The following is a 20,776-nucleotide window of genomic DNA, read 5'->3' as shown; positions in this document are numbered from 1 at the left end:
TACCTGCTACATACCTATTGATTTTTTCTTCTTCAATGAATATGTGTGAAACATCTATTGTCAATTTAAAATAAAATTAAACATTATGAAAAAATCGGATATGGGATCAATTAATAAGAAAGACCTTTTTTCATTTTCATAATCACAGCGATCTGATTTCCACCATTTCTAATATACCTGCACTCTATTAACATTCGTTGTACTGTAAAAATGAAGCACATACAGATATCAACCTGCATGTTGAAATTGTAAACATGATATGAAATTCAAAATTCTTAATTCTTTAAAGAGTTATACATTTCACACTGCTCTTTTTTAAATAAGAATTATGTTTATATTATTGAGTAACATGATCACGTATCAAAACCTTTTCCTCCCCCAATATTTTTTTTTTTTTTGATTTTCTTTTTCCCACACAAAAAGGTTCAATACCTGTTTAGAATATTAATTAACAACAACATAAGAACATAAATGCATTCTAACACCGGTGGTTAAACAAACGATAGCAGGTGTCTGTTAAACTAATACCTGCTAACAAGAAACAATACATACATACCTGTTGATTTTTTATTTTCTTCAATGGATATGTGACAAACATCGGTATTGTTAATTTAAAATAAAATATAAACATTATGAAAAAATCGGATATCGAATCACTTAATTAGAAAGACCTTTTTTTCATTCTCATAATCATAGCGATCTGATTTCCACCCTTTCTAATATACTTGCACTCTATTCACATTCGTTGTGCAATAGAAATGAAACACGTATAGATATCAACCTTCATATAAAAATAGATTTACCACTTTTTGACTTACAAATTACCTTACTTTTGTACTCGCTTTCTTATAATCACAATAAAAACATAATATTCTAATTTATATTCAATTAACATAATCCATTATCTCAATTTCTCCCTTTTTTCTTAATTATACATAATTTATTATGTAACCTATCAATTTTTATCTTTTTTGGAGAATATTCTCCAAACAACGATTAACCTAAATTTAGTATTTGCTATACTAGACTACTTTTAAAATATTCAAAAAATTATTATTTAAAAACCCAGATGCAAAAAAGACACCAGCGGCAAATTTAAAGACCCCTGCGGCGGATTAAAGAATACCCCAGCGGCAAATTTAAAGATCCCAGACACAAAAATTAAAACGACCCAAGCAGCAAATTTAAAGGCCCCAAAGGTTAATTTAAAAAATTCCCCAGTGACAAATTTAAAGACCCCTGCGGCGAATTTAAAAAAAGACCCCGCTGTAATTTAACGACCACTGCGGCGAAAATAAAAAAATACCCCTGTGGCAAATATTAAAAGAACCCAGCGGCAATTTTAAATTAAAAAAAGACCCCAGAGGCAAATTTAAAAACCTCAGCGGCAAAAGTACCGTTAAAAGATAATATTATTATTTTATTACATAAAATCGAACGATTATATATATATATATATATATGGGATGGAATGTCCGATTTGGTCCAAGCTGTGCACATCGTAATAATTCTTTCAAACTTAAATCTAGTTCGAATATGGGGAATATCGGTTCACTCCTTCAGGTACCTCCCCCACAAAATGGTCTAAATTTCGCTGAAAATTAATTGGGAACAGACCATCGGATTTGAACCAAACTTTGAGACCCTAATATTTTAACTAAACCTGTATGAATCTTTATATTTATATACAAAATACAGTGATTATACACGTGGAATTCTCGAATTATGTCTGATTCAAAGTACTTATGTCTACTTTCAAAGTACTTTTCAACGCAATATTATTGGGCGGATTTGAACACGGCTGGTCTCAGTAGATTCATCACGTAAAAACTAAAATCACGCGGGGCTCAACCCAATAAATAGGTTTATTACAAAAACGTTCTTGAGATATACATCAATCGAAGAAAAATCACTAGTTCTACGATGCTGTAATAAGTTTAGGGCTTCAACTAGCCGGTTATATAAACCACAATGTAAACTATAAAACAAATTTCAGATATTTAAATGGACAATTATTCTCTCAGCTTTATGGATAATGAGGGCATATACACTTTGACACGGTTAAAATGGTTCTAGATCCATGTTTCTTTGGATCAAATTTGTTTCAGAAAATTTCGATTTCATCCAAACTTTGGCAATCTTCCAAACTTAGTTCAAGTTCGAAGATGGGGAACATCGGTCCACTCCTTCTGGTACCTCCCACACTGGGGCTAGGTCTAAATACGGGTTATAGTTCATATATAGTTCATTATCGAACCGCACGTTCTAGTTTTTCATCTCGATATCCTTCGCAGGTGAAATGATTACAACAGAGTGTTAGAGCCAAACCCAAAACGCGGAAAAAACAGATAATTATATAAATATAAACAAGTGAAAAAGCGTTAAGTTCGGCCGGGCCGAACTTTGGATACCCTCCACCATAGATATACTAAAAGGTAGTTGAAATGAAAATGTAGGGAAAATACCAAAACCATAATGTGAACCATGTTCCAGAAAATGTTGATTTCATCCAACCTGTGCCTATCTTATTATTCTATCTTATTATTCTTCCAAACTTAGTTCAGGATCGAAAATGTGGACTATCGGTCCACTCCCTCTGATATCTCCCACACAGGTGCTAGGCCTAAATGCGGGTTATAGTTCATGTATAGTTCATTATTGAACCTTACGTTCTAACTTTATCTCGATATCCTCCGCAGGTTAAATGATTACGACAGACTCTTAGAGCCAAACCCAAAACGCGGAACAAAATAGATAGCTATTTTAATATAAACAAGTGAAAAAAGTGTTATGTTTGGCCGGGCCGAACTTTGGATGCCCTCCACCATAGATATGCTGACAGGTACTAGAAATGAAAATATAGGGATCATACCAAAAAGTGGACCTATACAGATATTTCTAAAAACGGATTATGTAAACCATAATACAAATTTCAGAAATTTTTGATTGATTCAAATTCGAAGATGGGGAATATCGGTCCACTCCTTCTGAAACCTCCACACAGGGACTAAGTCTTAATGTGGCTATAGTTCATTGTCGAACCTTAAGTTCTAATTTTTTATTTCGTATATTTTGTGGAGAGATTTGGAAACTTTTAAGAACTCAATGTACCAAATTTCAGCGTATTCGGTAGAAAACGCGCTTAAGAACCCCAAAATACCGAAAATTTGGGCGTACCCGTATATGGCGGATATCCGAAAAAATTTACCTATATTTATAATTTTTTGTGGAAAGATTTTGTACCTATTAAGAATCCAATGTATTAAATTTCAGCGTATTCGGTTGAAAAACGCGCTCAAAAACCCAAAAATACCGAAAATTGGGGGTACCCTTATATGGGGGCTATCCGAAAAAATGTACCTATATACAAAATTTTTTGTAGAGAGACTTGGTACCTATTAAGAACTAAAAATACTAAATTACATCCAATTCGGTGGAAAAATACGATAAAAACCCCCAAAATACTGAAAATTGGGAGGTACCGTTGTATGGGGGCTACCAGAAAAAGTGGACCTTTATTTATAATTTTTTGTATAGAAATTTAGTACCCAATAAGAACTCACTGTACCAAGAACCCCAAAATACCGAAAATTGGGAGGTACTGTTATATGGGAGCTATACCTAAACGTGGACCCATATATCCCATCTTCGAACTTGACCTGCCTACAGACAAAAGACAACACTATGCAAAATTTCAGCACCCTATCTCAATTCCTTCAGAAGATAGCGTGATTACAACAGACGGACGGACAGACGGACCTTGCTAGATCGTCTTAGAATTTTACCCTGATCAAGAATATATATAATTTATAGGGTCGGAAATGAATATTTCGATGAGTTACAAACGGAATGACAAAATTAATATACCCTCCACACTATGGTGGAGGGTATAAAAAGGGGGTTATATGGGGACTACCCCAAAAAGGGGGCTTATATAAATAATTTTTGGTAGGGAGATTTGTTACCATATACGACTACAAAATACCAAATTTCAGTGATTTCGGTTGAAAAACGCACTCAAGGACCTCCAAATGCCGAAATTTGGGTGTACCTTTAGATGGGGGCTAACAGAAAAAAATTGACTTATATTTATAATTTTTAGTGGAGATATTTGGTACCCAATAAGAACCCAATACACCAAATTTCAGCGAATTCGGTTGAAAAAGAACCCCAAAATACCGAAAATTGGGAGTACCCTTATATGTGGGGCTACCAGAAAAAATAGACCTATCTTCATAATTTTTTGTGGAGTGATTTGGAACCTATTTAGAACTCAAAGTATTAAATTACAGCCTATTCGGTGGAAAAATACGATAAAACCCCCAAAATACTGAAAATTAGAAGGTGCCGTTATATGGGGGCTACCAGAAAAAGTGGACCTATACTCATAATTTTTTGTGGAGACACTTTGTACTCAATAAGAACCCAATGTACAAAATTTCAGCGAATTCGGTTGAAAACGCGCTCAAGTACCCCAAAATTCCGAAAATTTGGGGGTACCCTTATATGGAAGCTATGCCTAAACGTGGACCGATATATCCCATCTTCGAACTTGACCTGCCTGCAGACAAAAGACAACTCTATGCAAAATTTCAGCACCCTATTTAAATTCCTTCGGAAGATAGCGTGATTACAACAGACGGGCGGACAGACGGACGGACGGACATGGCTAGATCGTCTTAGATTTTTACCCTGATCAAGAATATATATAATTTATAGGGTCGGAAATGAATATTTCGATGAGTTACAAACGGAATGACAAAATTAATATACCCTCCACACTATGGTGGAGGGTATAAAAAGGGGGCTATATGGGGACTACCCCAAAAAGGCCCCGCGGCAATTTAACGACCACTGCGGCGAATATAAAAAAATACCCCTATGGCAAATATTAAAAGAACCCAGCGGCAATTTTAAATTAAAAAAAGACCCCAGAGCAAATTTAAAAACCTCAGCAGCAAAGGTACCGTTAAAAGATAATATTATTATTGTATTACATAAAATCGAACGATTATACATATATACAGTGGCTCCATCGCATAATCGGACAAAAGGAGTATTTACTAAAACCAGAAGATTTTTGGAAGCAGGTAATTTGATGATAGATCATCTTAAAATACATTTCTATTGATAGTTTTCATTATATTGAGGTTCGGTTTACTGACGAAAGCAAATTTAACTTGCACGGGTCAGAGGGAAAGATGTATGTGTGGCGTAAGCCAAATATTGAATTTAATCATAAGAATACAAAAGCCACTGTTAAGCACGGAGGAGATTCTGATATGGTTTGGGGCTGCATGTCGAGTGCGGGAGTAGGCAATTTGCATTTTATTGATGGTAAAATGGACGATTTTGTCTACCTCAACATTTTAAAACAAAATGTAAACCAAAATGCAGACAAATTGGGTATCGCGAACAACTTTGCCTTTTATAAAGACAACGATCCCAAACACACATCAGGTGTTGCAAATCTTTGGTTGATCCATAACTGCCCAAAACTTATACAAACACCAGCACAGAGCCCAGACCTTAACGTAATTGAGCATCTTTGGGAAGAATTAGCTAGGAGAGTGTATGGAAAAAAATTTAACTCCTTAGTACAGCTTAAGGTGGCTTTACTGGAATCGTGGAACTCCATAGAGCCGGAGGTATGCCAGAATTTGGTCAAATTAATACCGAAGCGTTTACAGGCCGTTCTGGACAACAAAGGATATGCAACTAAATATTAATTTCTCGATTTTTTCATTTTTTAACATTGACACTTTGCTTTGTCCGATTTTGCGTTGAACACAATAAATTGAGTTAATTTTATTTTTCTGACGAAATTTACTGTAATCACTCGAAAAGTTGTTGTTTTTTGTATTGTTCAGAAATCTAAGTAAGTAATGTGTAAATAAAAGCGAAAAAAACTACACATTTAGACAATTTTTTTGAAATGTATAGCATTATTATATCTGACAACCACTTGTCCGATTATTCGATGGAGCCACTGTATATATATATGGAATGGAATGTCCGATTTGGTCCAAGATGTGAACATCGTAATAATTCTTTCAAACTTAAATCTAGTTCGAATATGGGGAATATCGGTTCACTCCTTCAGGTACCTCCCCCACAAAATGGCCTAAATTTCGCTGAAAATTAATTGGGAACAGACCATCGGATTTGAACCAAACTTTGAGACCCTAATATTTTAACTAAACCTGTATGAATGTTTATATTTATATACAAAATACAGTGATTATACACGTGGAATTCTCAAATTATGTCTACTTCAAAGCACTTATGTCTACTTTCAAAGTACTTTTCAACGCAATATTATTGGCGGATTTGAACACGACTGGTCTCAGTAGATTCATCACGTAAAAACTAAAATCACGCGGGGCTCAACCCAATAAATAGGTTTTTTATAAAAACGTTCTTGAGACATACATCAATCGAAGAAAAATCACTAGTTCTACGATGCTGTAATAACTTTAGGGCTTCAACTAGCTCGTCCGAAAACAGGGAAATTTTGGCTTTAAAATTTGGCATCCGGCTTAGTTGAATGCGGTGGAAATAACGAAAAAATTTATTAGAACTATATTGGCAATATGGTGTTCTTCAATTCAGTCGTTGAGCACAAGTCTGTAAATGATGTATTTTTGTCATAAATTAACATTACCTCCAAATTTTCTCTATTTTGAACACGTTTTTAACCGTATTGGCTGTTATTTGATATATTGGGTTCTCATTAGGTATTAAATGTCTGTATCAAAAATTATCAATATTGAACCACTTTTCAGTGTAGCCCCCAAAAAACGGTACAATAAAAATTTCAGTATGTTGGAAATGATGGACAAGTCTATACCAACAATGGTCAATATTGGTCCACTTGAGTATTGTTAAAACATTTTTAACCGAATCGGCTGTACTTTAATGTTTTGGGTTTACCAAAATTTATTTACCAACAAGTGAAAAAGCGTTGCGTTCGGCCGGGCCGAATTTTGGATACCCACCACCATAGATATACTGACAGGTACTTGAAATAAAAACATAGGGAAAATACCAAAAAGTGGTCCTATATCGACATTTCCACAAACCGGCTATATAAACCACAATGTAAACCATAAAACAAATTTCAGAAATTTAAATGGACAATTATTCTCTCAGCTTTATGGATGATGAGGGCATATACACTTTGACACGGTTAAAATGGTTCTAGATCCATGTTTCTTTGGATCAAATTAGTTTCAGAAAATTTCGATTTCATCCAAACTTTGGCAATCTTCCAAACTTAGTTCAAGTTCGAAGATGGGGAACATCGGTCCACTGCTTCTGGAACCTCCCACACAGGGGCTAGGTCTAAATACGGGTTATAGTTCATATAAAGTTCATTATCGAACCGTACGTTCTAGTTTTTCATCTCGATATCCTTCGCAGGTGAAATGATTACAACAGAGTGTTAGAACCAAACCCAAAACGCGGAAAAAACAGATAATTATATAAATATAAATAAGTGAAAAAGCGTTAAGTTCAGCCGGGCCGAACTTTGGATACCCTCCACCATAGATATACTAAAAGATAGTTGAAATGAAAATGTAGGGAAAATACCAAAACCATAATGTGAACCATGTTCCAGAAAATGTTGATTTCATCCAACCTGTGCCTATCTTATTATTCTTCCAAACTTAGTTCAGGTTCGAAAATGTGGACTATCGGTCCACTCCCTCTGATACCTCCCACACAGGTGCTAGGCCTAAATGCGGGTTATAGTTCATGTATAGTTCATTATTGAACCTTACGTTCTAACTTTATCTCGATATTCTCCGCAGGTTAAATGATTACGACAGACTCTTAGAACCAAACCCAAAACGCGGAACAAATTAGATAACTATTTTAATATAAACAAGTGAAAAAGTGTTATGTTCGGCTGACAGGTACTAGAAATGAAATATAGGGAACATACCAAAAAGTGGACCTATACAAATATTTCTAAAAACGGATTATGTAAACCATAATACAAATTTCAGAAATTTTTGATTGATTCAAATTCGAAGATGGGGAATATCGGTCCACTCCTTCTGAAACCTCCACACAGGGACTAAGTCTAAATGTGGCTATAGTTCATTGTCGAACCTTAAGTTCTAATTTTTTATTTCGTATATTTTGTGGAGAGATTTGGAAACTTTTAAGAACTCTATGAACCAAATTTCAGCGTATTCGGTAGAAAACGCGCTTAAGAACCCCAAAATACCGAAAATTTGGGGGGTACCCGTATATGGGGGATATCCGAAAAAATTCACCTATATTTATAATTTTTTGTGGAAAGATTTTGTACCTATTAAGAATCCAATGTATTAAATTTCAGCGTATTCGGTTGAAAAACGCGCTCAAGAACCCAAAAATACCGAAAATTGGGGGTACCCTTATATGGGGGCTATCCGAAAAAATGTACCTATATACATAATTTTTTGTAGAGAGACTTGGTACCTATTAAGAACTAAAAATACTAAATTACATCCAATTCGGTGGAAAAATACGATAAAAACCCCCAAAATACTGAAAATTGGGAGGTACCGTTATATGGGGGCTACCAGAAAAAGTGGACCTATATTTATAATTTTTTGTATAGACATTTAGTACCCAATAAGAACTCACTGTACCAAGAACCCCAAAATACCGAAAATTGGGAGGTACTGTTATATGGGAGCTATACCTAAACGTGGACCCATATATCCCATCTTCGAACTTGACCTGCCTACAGACAAAAGACAACACTATGCAAAATTTCAGCACCCTATCTCAATTCCTTCAGAAGATAGCGTGATTACAACAGACGGACGGACAGACGGACATTGCTACATCGTCTTAGAATTTTACCCTGATCAAGAATATATATAATTTATAGGGTCGGAAATGAATATTTCGATGAGTTACAAACGGAATGACAAAATTAATATACCCTCCACACTATGGTGGAGGGTATAAAAAGGGGGTTATATGGGGACTACCCCAAAAAGGGGGCTTATATAAATAATTTTTGGTAGGGAGATTTGTTACCATATACGACTACAAAATACCAAATTTCAGTGATTTCGGTTGAAAAACGCGCTCAAGAACCTCCAAATGCCGAAATTTGGGTGTACCTTTAGATGGGGGCTAACAGAAAAAAATTGACTTATATTTATAATTTTTAGTGGAGATATTTGGTACCCAATAAGAACCCAATATACCAAATTTCAGCGAATTCGGTTGAAAAAGAACCCCAAAATACCGAAAATTGGGGGTACCCTTATATGGGGGGCTACCAGAAAAATTAGACCTATATTCATAATTTTTTGTGGAGTGATTTGGAACCTATTAAGAACTCAAAGTTTTAAATTACTGCCTATTCGGTGGAAAAATACGATAAAAACCCCCAAAATACTGAAAATTAGAAGGTGCCGTTATATGGGGGCTACCAGAAAAAGTGGACCTATACTCATAATTTTTTGTGGAGACACTTAGTACTCAATAAGAACCCAATGTACAAAATTTCAGCGAATTCGGTTGAAAACGCGCTCAAGTACCCCAATATTCCGAAAATTTGGGGGTACCCTTATATGGAAGCTATGCCTAAACGTGGACCGATATATCCCATCTTCGAACTTGACCTGCTTGCAGACAAAAGACAACTCTATGCAAAATTTCAGCACCCTATTTAAATTCCTTCGGAAGATAGCGTGATTACAACAGACGGGCGGACAGACGGACGGACGGACATGGCTAGATCGTCTTAGATTTTTACCCTGATCAAGAATATATATAATTTATAGGGTCGGAAATAAATATTTCGATGAGTTACAAACGGAATGACAAAATTAATATACCCTCCATACTATGGTGGAGGGTATAAAAATGGGGTTATATGGGGACTACGCCTAAAAGGGGTTGACTATTAATAATTTTTGTTAGGGAGATTTGTTTCCATATACGGCTACAAAATGCCAAATTTTAGTGATTTTGGTTGAAAAACGCGCTCAAGAACCTCCAAATGCCGAAATTTGGGGGTACCTTTATATGGGGGCTAACAGAAAAAAATTGACTTATATTTATAATTTTTAGTGGAGATATTTGGTACCCAATAAGAACCCAATATACGAAATTTCACCGAATTCGGTTGAAAAACGCACTCAAGAAACCCAAAATACCGACATTTGGGGATATCCTTATATGGGGGCTACCAGAAAAAATGGACTTATATTTATAATTTTTAGTGGAGATATTTGGTACCCAATAAGAACCCAATATACCAAATTTCAGCGAATTCGGTTGAAAAAGAACCCCAAAATACCGAAAATTGGGGGTACCCTTATATTATATACCAGAAAAAGTGGACCTATATTCATAATTTTTTGTGGAGTGATTTGGAACCTATTTAGAACCCAAAGTATTAAAATATAGCCAATTTGGTGGAAAAATACGACCAAACCCCCCAAAATACTGAAAATTAGGAGGTACCGTTATATGGGGGCTACCAGAAAAAGTGGACCTATATTTATAATTTTTTGTTGCGACATTTAGTACCCAATAAGAACCCAATGTACCACATTTCAGCTAATTCGGTTGAATAACGCGCTCAAGAACCCCAAAACTCCGAAAATTTTGGGGGTACCCTTATACGGGAGCTATGCCTAAACGTGGACCGATATATCCCATCTTCGAACTTGACCTGCCTGCAGACAAAAGACAACCCTATGCAAAATTTCAGCACCCTAACTAAATTTCTTCGGAATATAGCGTGATTACAACAGACGGACGGACATGGCTAGATCGTCTTAGAATTTTACCCTGATCAGTAGAGTGTGGATCTTCATACAAACTAATTGCTTACAGGAGTAATAAAAATGTCAAGTTCATGTAAACAAACTTATAATTTATGGGGGTTTTTTAGTCTATCCGTCCGTGTGTGTGTATGTGGGTGAACTCGTGCATTTTGTTGTTAGTGTAATCCTTTGTGTGTGTGTGTTCGTCCGCCGTATTTTTGTGAACACGTGCATTTGTTTATTAATTCCTTCTCCCCTATTCGAAGGAATAAAAAATTGTCAAAATGTTTATAAAGATTTTCCGTCTGTCCCTGTTTGTGCGCACATGATTATTTCATAATAATGTGAAATGCATTTATCATTTCCTCTATCTAACGCATGAAATATTGTGTAACGCAAATTTTGGTTTTCCGTTTTTCCGTCTGTCCGTGTTTGGGAATGCACATGGGTAGTTCATAATATTGTGAAATACATATGTTGATCGATATGTGTGGGCGATCACAAATGTGTATGGGTATCAATCTAGGACCCCACATATAAACTCATCCTCGTATACCTACATGCAGGCGGCAAGTCACCCTTTCTTCAGAGATGTTGTGGTGGTGTACTGTCACCATTTTACACTTTTTTTTTTCGATCGTTCCCACGCCACTCTTACCCGCCCCTGCCGACCGAGGGGGCCTCCTCCCCATAACGTAGGGAGAACGTACACCCCATAATCCGGATTATGGAGGGTTAGTAATGTTGGGAAACCCCGGCTACATTAAACATCAGCCGGTTATACAATTTAAAGTTAATTCAACAAAACAATAAGGACAAACACAAACATAAACATCTGGCAACTGCTTGCACTCTACAGTTCTAAACGTAAAATAGAATTTTTTATTACATGTATTGGATCAGATAACGAGATGCGATTATACAGGTTGTTATATATTTCACATAGTGATCTAAAGGGATTACATAACTCATAATTAGATCTCACTAAAGGAAGATAAAGCGGTATATAATTACGAGTAAGACGTGCAGGTACGTTAAACTTGATTTCACCGATTAAAAATTTCGAGTCAATTTGACCGCGTAAAAGTTTTATTAAAAATATAGATCTTAGCATTAAACGTCTTCGTTCTAGTGTTGGAAGATTAATAAGTTTTAAACGATTTTCATAAGGGGGGAGTGCTTCAACTGTACTCCAAGGCAAACCTCTAAGAGCAAATAACAGGAATTGTGTTTGGACAGATTCGATTTTTTTAGAATAACAACTGTAAAACGGACTCCACAATACACATCCATATTCTAATGTAGGCCGAACTAGACTAACAAATAAACGTTTTGTCACATAAGGGTCGTCAAACTCTTTAGACCATCGTTTTATGAATCCTAGTAAAGATTTGGCTTTATTTACGCATGACTCAATATGCAAATTAAATCGCAATTTATCATCTAAGATAACGCCAAGATCAACAAAGGAGTCAACATTGTCTAATTTGTAAGATCCTATAAAATAATCAGTAGGAATTGAACGACATTTAGATAGGCATAATTTTTTACATTTTTTAATATTTAGTGACATGCCGTTAATACTACACCAGTATTCAAGAGAGTTCAAATCATTTTGTAGAGTAAGGGCTTGATTTTGTGAGTCTAAATTTCTGAAAAGTTTTACATCATCAGCATACATCAACACTTTAGAAAATTGAATCACTGATGGAAGATCATTAAGGTATAACACGAATAATAATGGACCTAAATGGCTACCTTGAGGGACTCCAGAATGAACATCAATATTTTTAGAGAAAATATCATTATAAGACACGCTTTGAGTACGGTTTTGTAAGTAGGATGAAATCCAGGACAAAATTTTGAATGGAAAACCCATGGCGTCCAATTTAAATAATAAAAGTTTATGTAACACCGTATCAAACGCTTTACTAAAATCAGTGTAAATTACATCTGTTTGTTGCTTTGTAGAAAATCCATGGTGTGCATGGCATGTTAATTCCATCAGATTAGTTAAAGTCGATCTCCCTTTTATGAAACCATGTTGACAAGGTGAAATTATTGGCGAAACGAAGTGAATTATTCTACGTGATACTAGAAGTTCGAAAAGTTTTGGAATGGCGCTTAATTTTGCAATACCCCTATAATTCTCAATAACATTTCTTCTACCAGACTTATGTAAGGGGATAATGAAGCTAGATCTCCAGAACAGAGGAAAATATCCTGTAGATAGCGAAAGATTAAAAATAGCAGTGAGGGGCTTATATAGTTCATAAGCACAAGTTTTCAATATATTCGCAGGTACTCCATCAGGACCTGGGGAGCAACAATACTTTATTGACACTAAACCATTCAACACTTCATCTTCTGTTAGAAGAAAAGTAGGGAAATTGTTTATTTTATCAATATTAAGAGCATAATTAGAGTTTAATGTGAATGTAGAGTATGTACTTTGAAAGAAATCTGCAAACATGTCTGCTATTTGCTACCATACTTCATACTACTGGGAAATTCTCTAACTTTTCTTTTAGAATTAACAAATGTATAGAAGCTTTTAGGATTTAACAGAAGGTTTCGTCTCATTTTGGTCAGATGATTTGAATAGCATTTTAAATTCTCTGCATTGTATTTATGTCTAGCTTTAGAATAATTAGTATAATTTAACAGTGTATTGTATTTTTTAAACCTTTTAAATAATCTACTCTTAACGTTACGTAAACGTCTAAGATAAGGAGTAAACCATGCTGGCCCTCTGTCTAAACTAATTTTCAGAACCGGGACTGACATTGATAACGCATTATTCAACACGTAATAGAAATATGAAACACACGAATCTAAGTCATTTTCAAATTTCCAATTAGTACAAGATAATGTGTATCGCAACTGATTGAAGTTAGTCTTCGCAAAGTTTAATTTTCGAACAGGTTTCCTCTGCAGAGTATTTTTTAAAGAGTTATCTGGCAGTTCTAAAGTTATACATAATGTGGGATGATGTTTATCTTCAGGTTCTACAAAGGGTGAACATCTACATAATGATAAGTTTGGAAAGGAAGAAAAAACAAGATCAAGAATTCGGCTTTTAGTGTTTCTTACATTATTTATTTGAAGCAAACATCGATCATATAAAGTGTCCCAAAAGGTATCCATACCGGGTGCCGAGGTTGTTGACAAAACTGGTACATAGTCTATGTTATTCTCACCTGGAATCCATTTGATATGAGGCAAATTAAAGTCACCAAGACAAATCAAATCAAATTTAGAGGTTTGTAAGTCTGAAAATTGTTTTATTAATTGAGAATGTATTAGGTAAATGTCTACTTCAGAATTTGGAGCGATATATGAACATGTTAGAACTATTATATTATTTAAATAATTTATTTTGACACAAACAAATTCAACAATGGAATTTTCAGTAGTAATACGCTCTGAGGCAATGGAGTTGTGTACAGCTATAAGAACTCCCCCACCATTCTTATTTAATCTATCAGTTCTATATATTTGATATTGATCAGACAAAATTTCCGTATCACGGGTATCTGGTTTTAGCCAGGTTTCCGTGAACACTAGAATTTTGAAATCACAACCAAAAGAATTCAAATGAACGTGTTTAAGTTTAGTGTTAAGGCCTCTAACATTTTGGTAAAGCAAGGATAAATGGTTTATTAGTTTTTTGACATAGGTGATACAGTGGGAATAACCCCTAAATTTACTGGGTTATTTCGTTCCCTATACACAAATTCCTTTACCAATACGCCGTTAGGCCAAAATGACCTATCTACGAAATCGTTAAATAAAGTCGACGGGACAATAATTTTAAAAGACGATATGTCTCGTTGAACCGAGGATTTAAATTTTAAAATTTTATAATCGGTATTAGCAAGATTAGGTTTTTTAGAGTGTATATAATTATTAATGTTTTCCACTGTAGTATTACAATGAAGTCTTGAAATAAATATACTTCTCCTAGGAGCAACTACTATTAATTCATTGCTATTAGAAGAAGGGGAATGTTCAGAGACTACTATTGACGGAAGGATTGGAACAGGTGCACCAACAGATACAGACTGAACAGCGGGAGACCTTTTAGTACTTGATGGAACATTAGTTTCTGAAGATTGAATTTCGATTGAAGCACTTTCAATAGGAATTTTATTTACTGAGTCTGCATTTGAATACAGCGCGGGGACCGCTAGTTGGTTTTCCGAGGGATCAATCTCAGCAATCTTGCGTGGCGGAACCACCATCGGTGAATTTAATGTAATTAAATTATCACCGTTAGCAATAGCTGATGATTTCTTCCTCTTTGGTGAACCATCCAGGTATTCAAATTTCGCAAACATTTTTTCAAATTTAACAAATTTTGACTGTACGGCATCGAAATCCTTCTTCACAGCTGCTATTTCGATTTTAGCTGCCCTAAAAAGACGATAAAAATCGACTTCTAGGGACCTACAATCGATGCAAGCCCAACGAAGACCTTTGTCCCGATTAGTTATAAGGTCAAATTGTTTACCGTTAAAACCAGCACATTTAAAGTGCGCATGTTTTTCACAAAGCCAACAGGTTATTAACCGTTCAGTAAGGCTGGTAATATTACATTCCTTATATAGACACTCCATTATTAAAATATGTCTAAAAGTATGCTATATTATTTCAAAATAATAGTTAGATAAAAATAGTACTGCCAATTTAATTCTGTTCGCCTAAAAATATGCTACAAAACGTGTTTACTAGTAGGTTAAGATACAAAACTAGAAGACACAGCAAACACAACAACAACAGCGAACGTCAGCGTAAGCAAAACAAAAATGAAAACAATCAGACAGTTCAGCCGTATGAAGACAATATACAATTCACTTATCTTTTTAGTAACAACAGTATATGTTTGTATTTCACACTTCACTAATACACCATATCACAATTAAGATTTTTTGAATAAAAATATATTAAAAATCGCACTGCAATTAAACAAAAATTAATAAAATTTCTAACACTGATTGACACAACGAAAAAAAACGTCGGTATGCTACAAGAGTTGCCAGGTTTTTTTTGCACACACTTGAGAGCAATAAAAAACGGATCTTGTACAATTGCGTTTGTCTTCATTCATGTTCACTTGAGAGCAATAAATAAGGGATCTTGTGCAGTTGCGTTTGTCTGCATTCATGTTTATTTTTGGTTATAACAACAAATGTTTGCAAACCAATGATAATGTGTGTGTGCGATCCTAAATGTATCCTACATTAGGAATCATATGTGGGTTCGTTCATTCAAATACCACTGCTAGTACATTGTCACCCTTTTTTACACTTGAAAGTAATTAAGCGGTCATATGAAAGTAGTGGTAATTGGTTTGTGTGTGGGCGCTCGCCAATGTACACTACATTCAGACTTATATGTATATCCAATGTCCCTACACTTGAAGGCGATAAAACAGATATGTAGTCATGTTTATTTGTAATCATATTGAGGCATGTTTGTCGCCCAAGGACAATGTGTTTTGAGATGCCTATGGAGTTTATAAATTGAAATATGTATGCTGGATTAGCAGACACATTTGATGAATAAGACAATTGTTTATGTTTAAATTTGTATGCAATGCAGTATGTTGGCTAGCAGACACACTTGTTGCATTCAGGGAGATATGAATATATATTTAATTATAAGGATTTCTGCGAGTTTGTACTATAAAGTATTGAACAGGATTCACTAATTTTACATTCCTTACCAAAGGATATTAATTGTTTACATTAAAGCTGTTTAAAAAGCGATGCCAGAATTGAAGAAGGCATTCAGTTTAAAAAATCAGCCAATGTTTTCAGACATTAAAACAGGTTTTCAGACATTAAGACATTAAAATATTAAAAATTTTAAAAATTAAAAAAATAATAATAAAATAAAAAACATAAAAATTATATATTAAATTATTAAAAAAATTAAAAAAAGTTAACAAGCTAAAAAAAAAGAATCAATAAGATAGAAGCTCCATTCTTTGAGACTACCGATGATATGTTCTGCTTAGAAGATGTAAATATCGGCGTAAGAATTTATGCGAAATAAATTATTCGCAACATTGAAGACCCTGATTATGAGGAACCAGAAGTGGACTTTGCGAATTTGATGGATGAGGATGAGGAAATTCGTATCACAGGGGAAAAACGATGCGCTTGTTGCACATTTATTAGGCGAGAACACGGAAGCCTCAAACGAGACACAGTCAACAACCATAGAGGATGATGAAGTACATGATCAGATCCAAGAATCAATGGATGAGGATGAGAAAATTCGTATCACAAGGGAAGAAAACGATGCGCTTGTTGCAGGTTTATTAGGCGAGAACACGGAAGCCTCAAACGAGACGCAGTCAACAACCATAGAGGATGAGGATGATGAAGTACAAGATCAGATCCAAGAATCAATGGATGAGGATGAGGAAATGCTTATCACAGGGGAAGAAAACGATGCGCTTGTTGCACGTTTATTAGGCGGGAACGCGGAAGCCTCAAACGAGACGCAGAGCCAAGAATTAAATAGAATTAATATTATAACAATTCAGGAGAGTGGGAGAGAGAAAACTTCAACTGAATAAAGAAAAGTATTAATGAGACACATTTTCTACATCAATAGCGGAATATTTTCGAATGAATATATATTTAATTATAAGGATTTCTGCGAGTTTGTACTATAAAGTATTGAACAGGATTCACTAATTTTACATTCCTTACCAAAGGATATTAATTGTTTACATTAAAGCTGTTTAAAAAGCGATGCCAGAATTGAAGAAGGCATTCAGTTTAAAAAATCAGCCAATGTTTTCAGACATTAAAACAGGTTTTCAGACATTAAGACATTAAAATATTAAAAATTTTAAAAATTAAAAACAAAATATTAATAAAATAAATAAACCTAAAAAATTACAAAATAATATTCAATTATTAGAAAAAAGTAAAAAAGGTTAATAAGCTAAAAAAGCTTTATTAAGATGGAAGCTGTATTCTTTGAGACTACCGATGATATGTTCTGCTTAGAAGATGTAAATATCGGCGTAAGAATTTATGCGAAATAAATTATTCGCAACATTGAAGACCCTCATTATGAGGAACCAGAAGTGGACTTTGCGAATTTGATGGATGAGGATGAGGAAATTCGTATCACAGGGGAAAAACGATGCGCTTGTTGCACATTTATTAGGCGAGAACACGGAAGCCTCAAACGAGACACAGTCAACAACCATAGAGGATGAGGATGATGAAGTACAAGATCAGATCCAAGAATCAATGGATGAGGATGAGAAAATTCGTATCACAGGGGAAGAAAACGATGCGCTTGCTGCAGGTTTATTAGGCGAGAGCACGGAAGCCTCAAACGAGACGCAGTCAACAACCATAGAGGATGAGGATAATGAAGTACAAGATCAGATCCAAGAATCAATGGATGAGGATGAGGAAATGCGTATCACAGGGGAAGAAAACGATGCGCTTGTTGCACGTTTATTAGGCGGGAACGCGGAAGCCTCAAACGAGACGCAGAGCCAAGAATTAAATAGAATTAATATTATAACAATTCAGGAGAGTGGGAGAGAGAAAACTTCAACTGAATAAAGAAAAGTATTAATGCGACACATTTTCTACATCAATAGCGGAATATTTTCGATTTTAAAATTAGTGTGTAATAAAAACTTAAGCAATGATGTCAAAATCAAATTTAATAAATTTATTCAACTCCTTCAACTATAAAAAAATTATAAGGATGAAGGAGATGGAAGATAACCAGGACTATGTTATCAATGGAGCCTACAGAACACATACAACATATAGAGAAATGATTGTGCTCAAGTTGGATGATGCAATATTATACTTGCCAACAAGGTTTCTATCTCTGGGAGATGAAGACGTTAAGGAATTGGGATGTGGTGGATATTCCATAACAAAGTTGCCATTACGAGAAGAAGATGATAATACTATATACAAATTGGAGCTAAAACAAATTAAACAATCGAAATACTTTTATCCACAGTATTTAGCATAAACATTATAAATAAATATTTGAAAGTTCACTTCAAAGTTGTTTTTAATTTATATATGGCATGTCAACCTCAGATCATAACATAGTTTGTTAGAATATCTTTTGGAGGAAAGATGTCTCTACTTAATAGTGAAGATGAACGTCTGAAAACCTTTAACAGTTGGCCATTATCATATCCAGATCCGAAAATAATGGCTGCAGTTGGTCTTTTTTATACTGGAGTAGGAGATGTAGCTAGATGTTATTTTTGTTAGGTTGATATTCTTCATTGGGAGAGAACTGATTGTCCAGTTGCAGAACATCTAAGATGGTCATATGGCTGTCCTTTGATGAGAAGACGAATCACAAACAATATACCAATTAACCCAAAAATATTAGATTTTTTGCTCCCTGAATTGGGTCCAGATGTTTGCGGTAATACCAGAGTGAATGAGATTTCAACACTACTCATGTTATTATTCACATTTATAACCTTCAATTCCATAAACAAAATTTTGTGTAAATAAAAAACAAAATGCAAATTTAAAAAAAAGTGTTTATTTAATCTTTATTAAGTCTTCAACATGATTCCAATGACTTTCAATGAATACAAATATTTTAAATATGTTCTTTACTGAACACTTAAAATTACTATCTAAATGTATAAAACAGTTTTGACGTGATTTTAAACTTATTTTGTTTTCTAAATTTATTATAGTAGAATTCAGATATTTCTGTAAAAATATTTTTTTTTCTTGTCCAACAAAAAAAATGTATTTATAATTGTTTACATCATCGACATCGTTATAGTCAATATTGCCATCCATCCAATCAAGACCATTTACATATTTCCTACAATAAGTATTTGTTCTGCGTGCCTCCACTGTCAACTCTCTTATATTGAAAGGTGATCGAAAAAAGAAATTATTTGGAATGACAGATGCACCACATATATATGTTAGCTCCTTTATGAATATACTTTTGTAATTTCCATGGCAATACTGGAAATCCACCAATGCAATATCCGTTCTATCAATTTCGTGCATTTTCTTGTGTGTGTAAAATTTGACTGTAGGATTTTCTATTTTAAATAACACATTTTTTCAAAAATGCTTACTCATTTTCAACAAGAATTTTAAACATAAGTGACCACAATTGTATGTAGAATAATGTTCTCTTTTATAATTATATGTAACATTTGATCCTAAATATTTCAATATTTCTTTTGGAGGTTGTAGATTTCCGAAACAATCATTATAGTCAATAATATTATTTTTTTTGTAATATGTCACCCAATGAGTACCATCTCCACTGTATACATCTAAATTTATAATTCCACATTCTTTTGTATATGCTCGTTTTGGTAATCTATCGCGCATATACACACCTCTGAAGTAAGGTATTAATTTTTTTCCCAAAGTCATATATGTCTATGTTGGTGAGTGGAGCATTAGGTAGCAGTTTTATAAGTTTTTTGGAGTGTGAACCACCCATTGCAATGGCTTGTATGGTTCTCTTATGTCTGGTTTGCTCTTCCAGCTCCTTTTTTCCCTTCTTTGCATTTATAACAGCATTAGCAATTGCTGAGCTAACTGATGCTAATGCACCCAAACCCTAAACCAGTTAGAATTGGTATAATTGGAAGAAAACCTCCTTGCTCCCAAGCCCTTTCCGCCAGTTCACGATCAGCAATATGTCGTTGTTCAAGGTCAACGTTTTTTGAATAAGCAATATCGGTTCTTTACACGCTGCATCCAATGGATTAACGCATTTATCTCCTCTTTCCAATCGTTTTTTACGTTTTGTTCCAGGTCCATAAAATTGATAACCAGGTATATGTAGTTCCACTGGTAAGGAGTTTATAAATTTATTTATAAGTCCTCTTCTTTTAACAGTTTTATTTGTAATAACTTTATTTTTGTTACAAACAAACATTTTATATCTTTTTTTTACCTCAACGAAAGAAAAATATTAAAAATAAAATA

The sequence above is a fragment of the Musca vetustissima genome, unplaced genomic scaffold, assembly GCF_032173495.1.
Source record: "Musca vetustissima isolate MV318-11 ecotype Yass unplaced genomic scaffold, APGP_CSIRO_Mvet_v1 utg64300, whole genome shotgun sequence".
Lineage (NCBI taxonomy): Eukaryota > Metazoa > Arthropoda > Insecta > Diptera > Muscidae > Musca > Musca vetustissima.
This window is presented reverse-complemented; position numbering follows the sequence as displayed.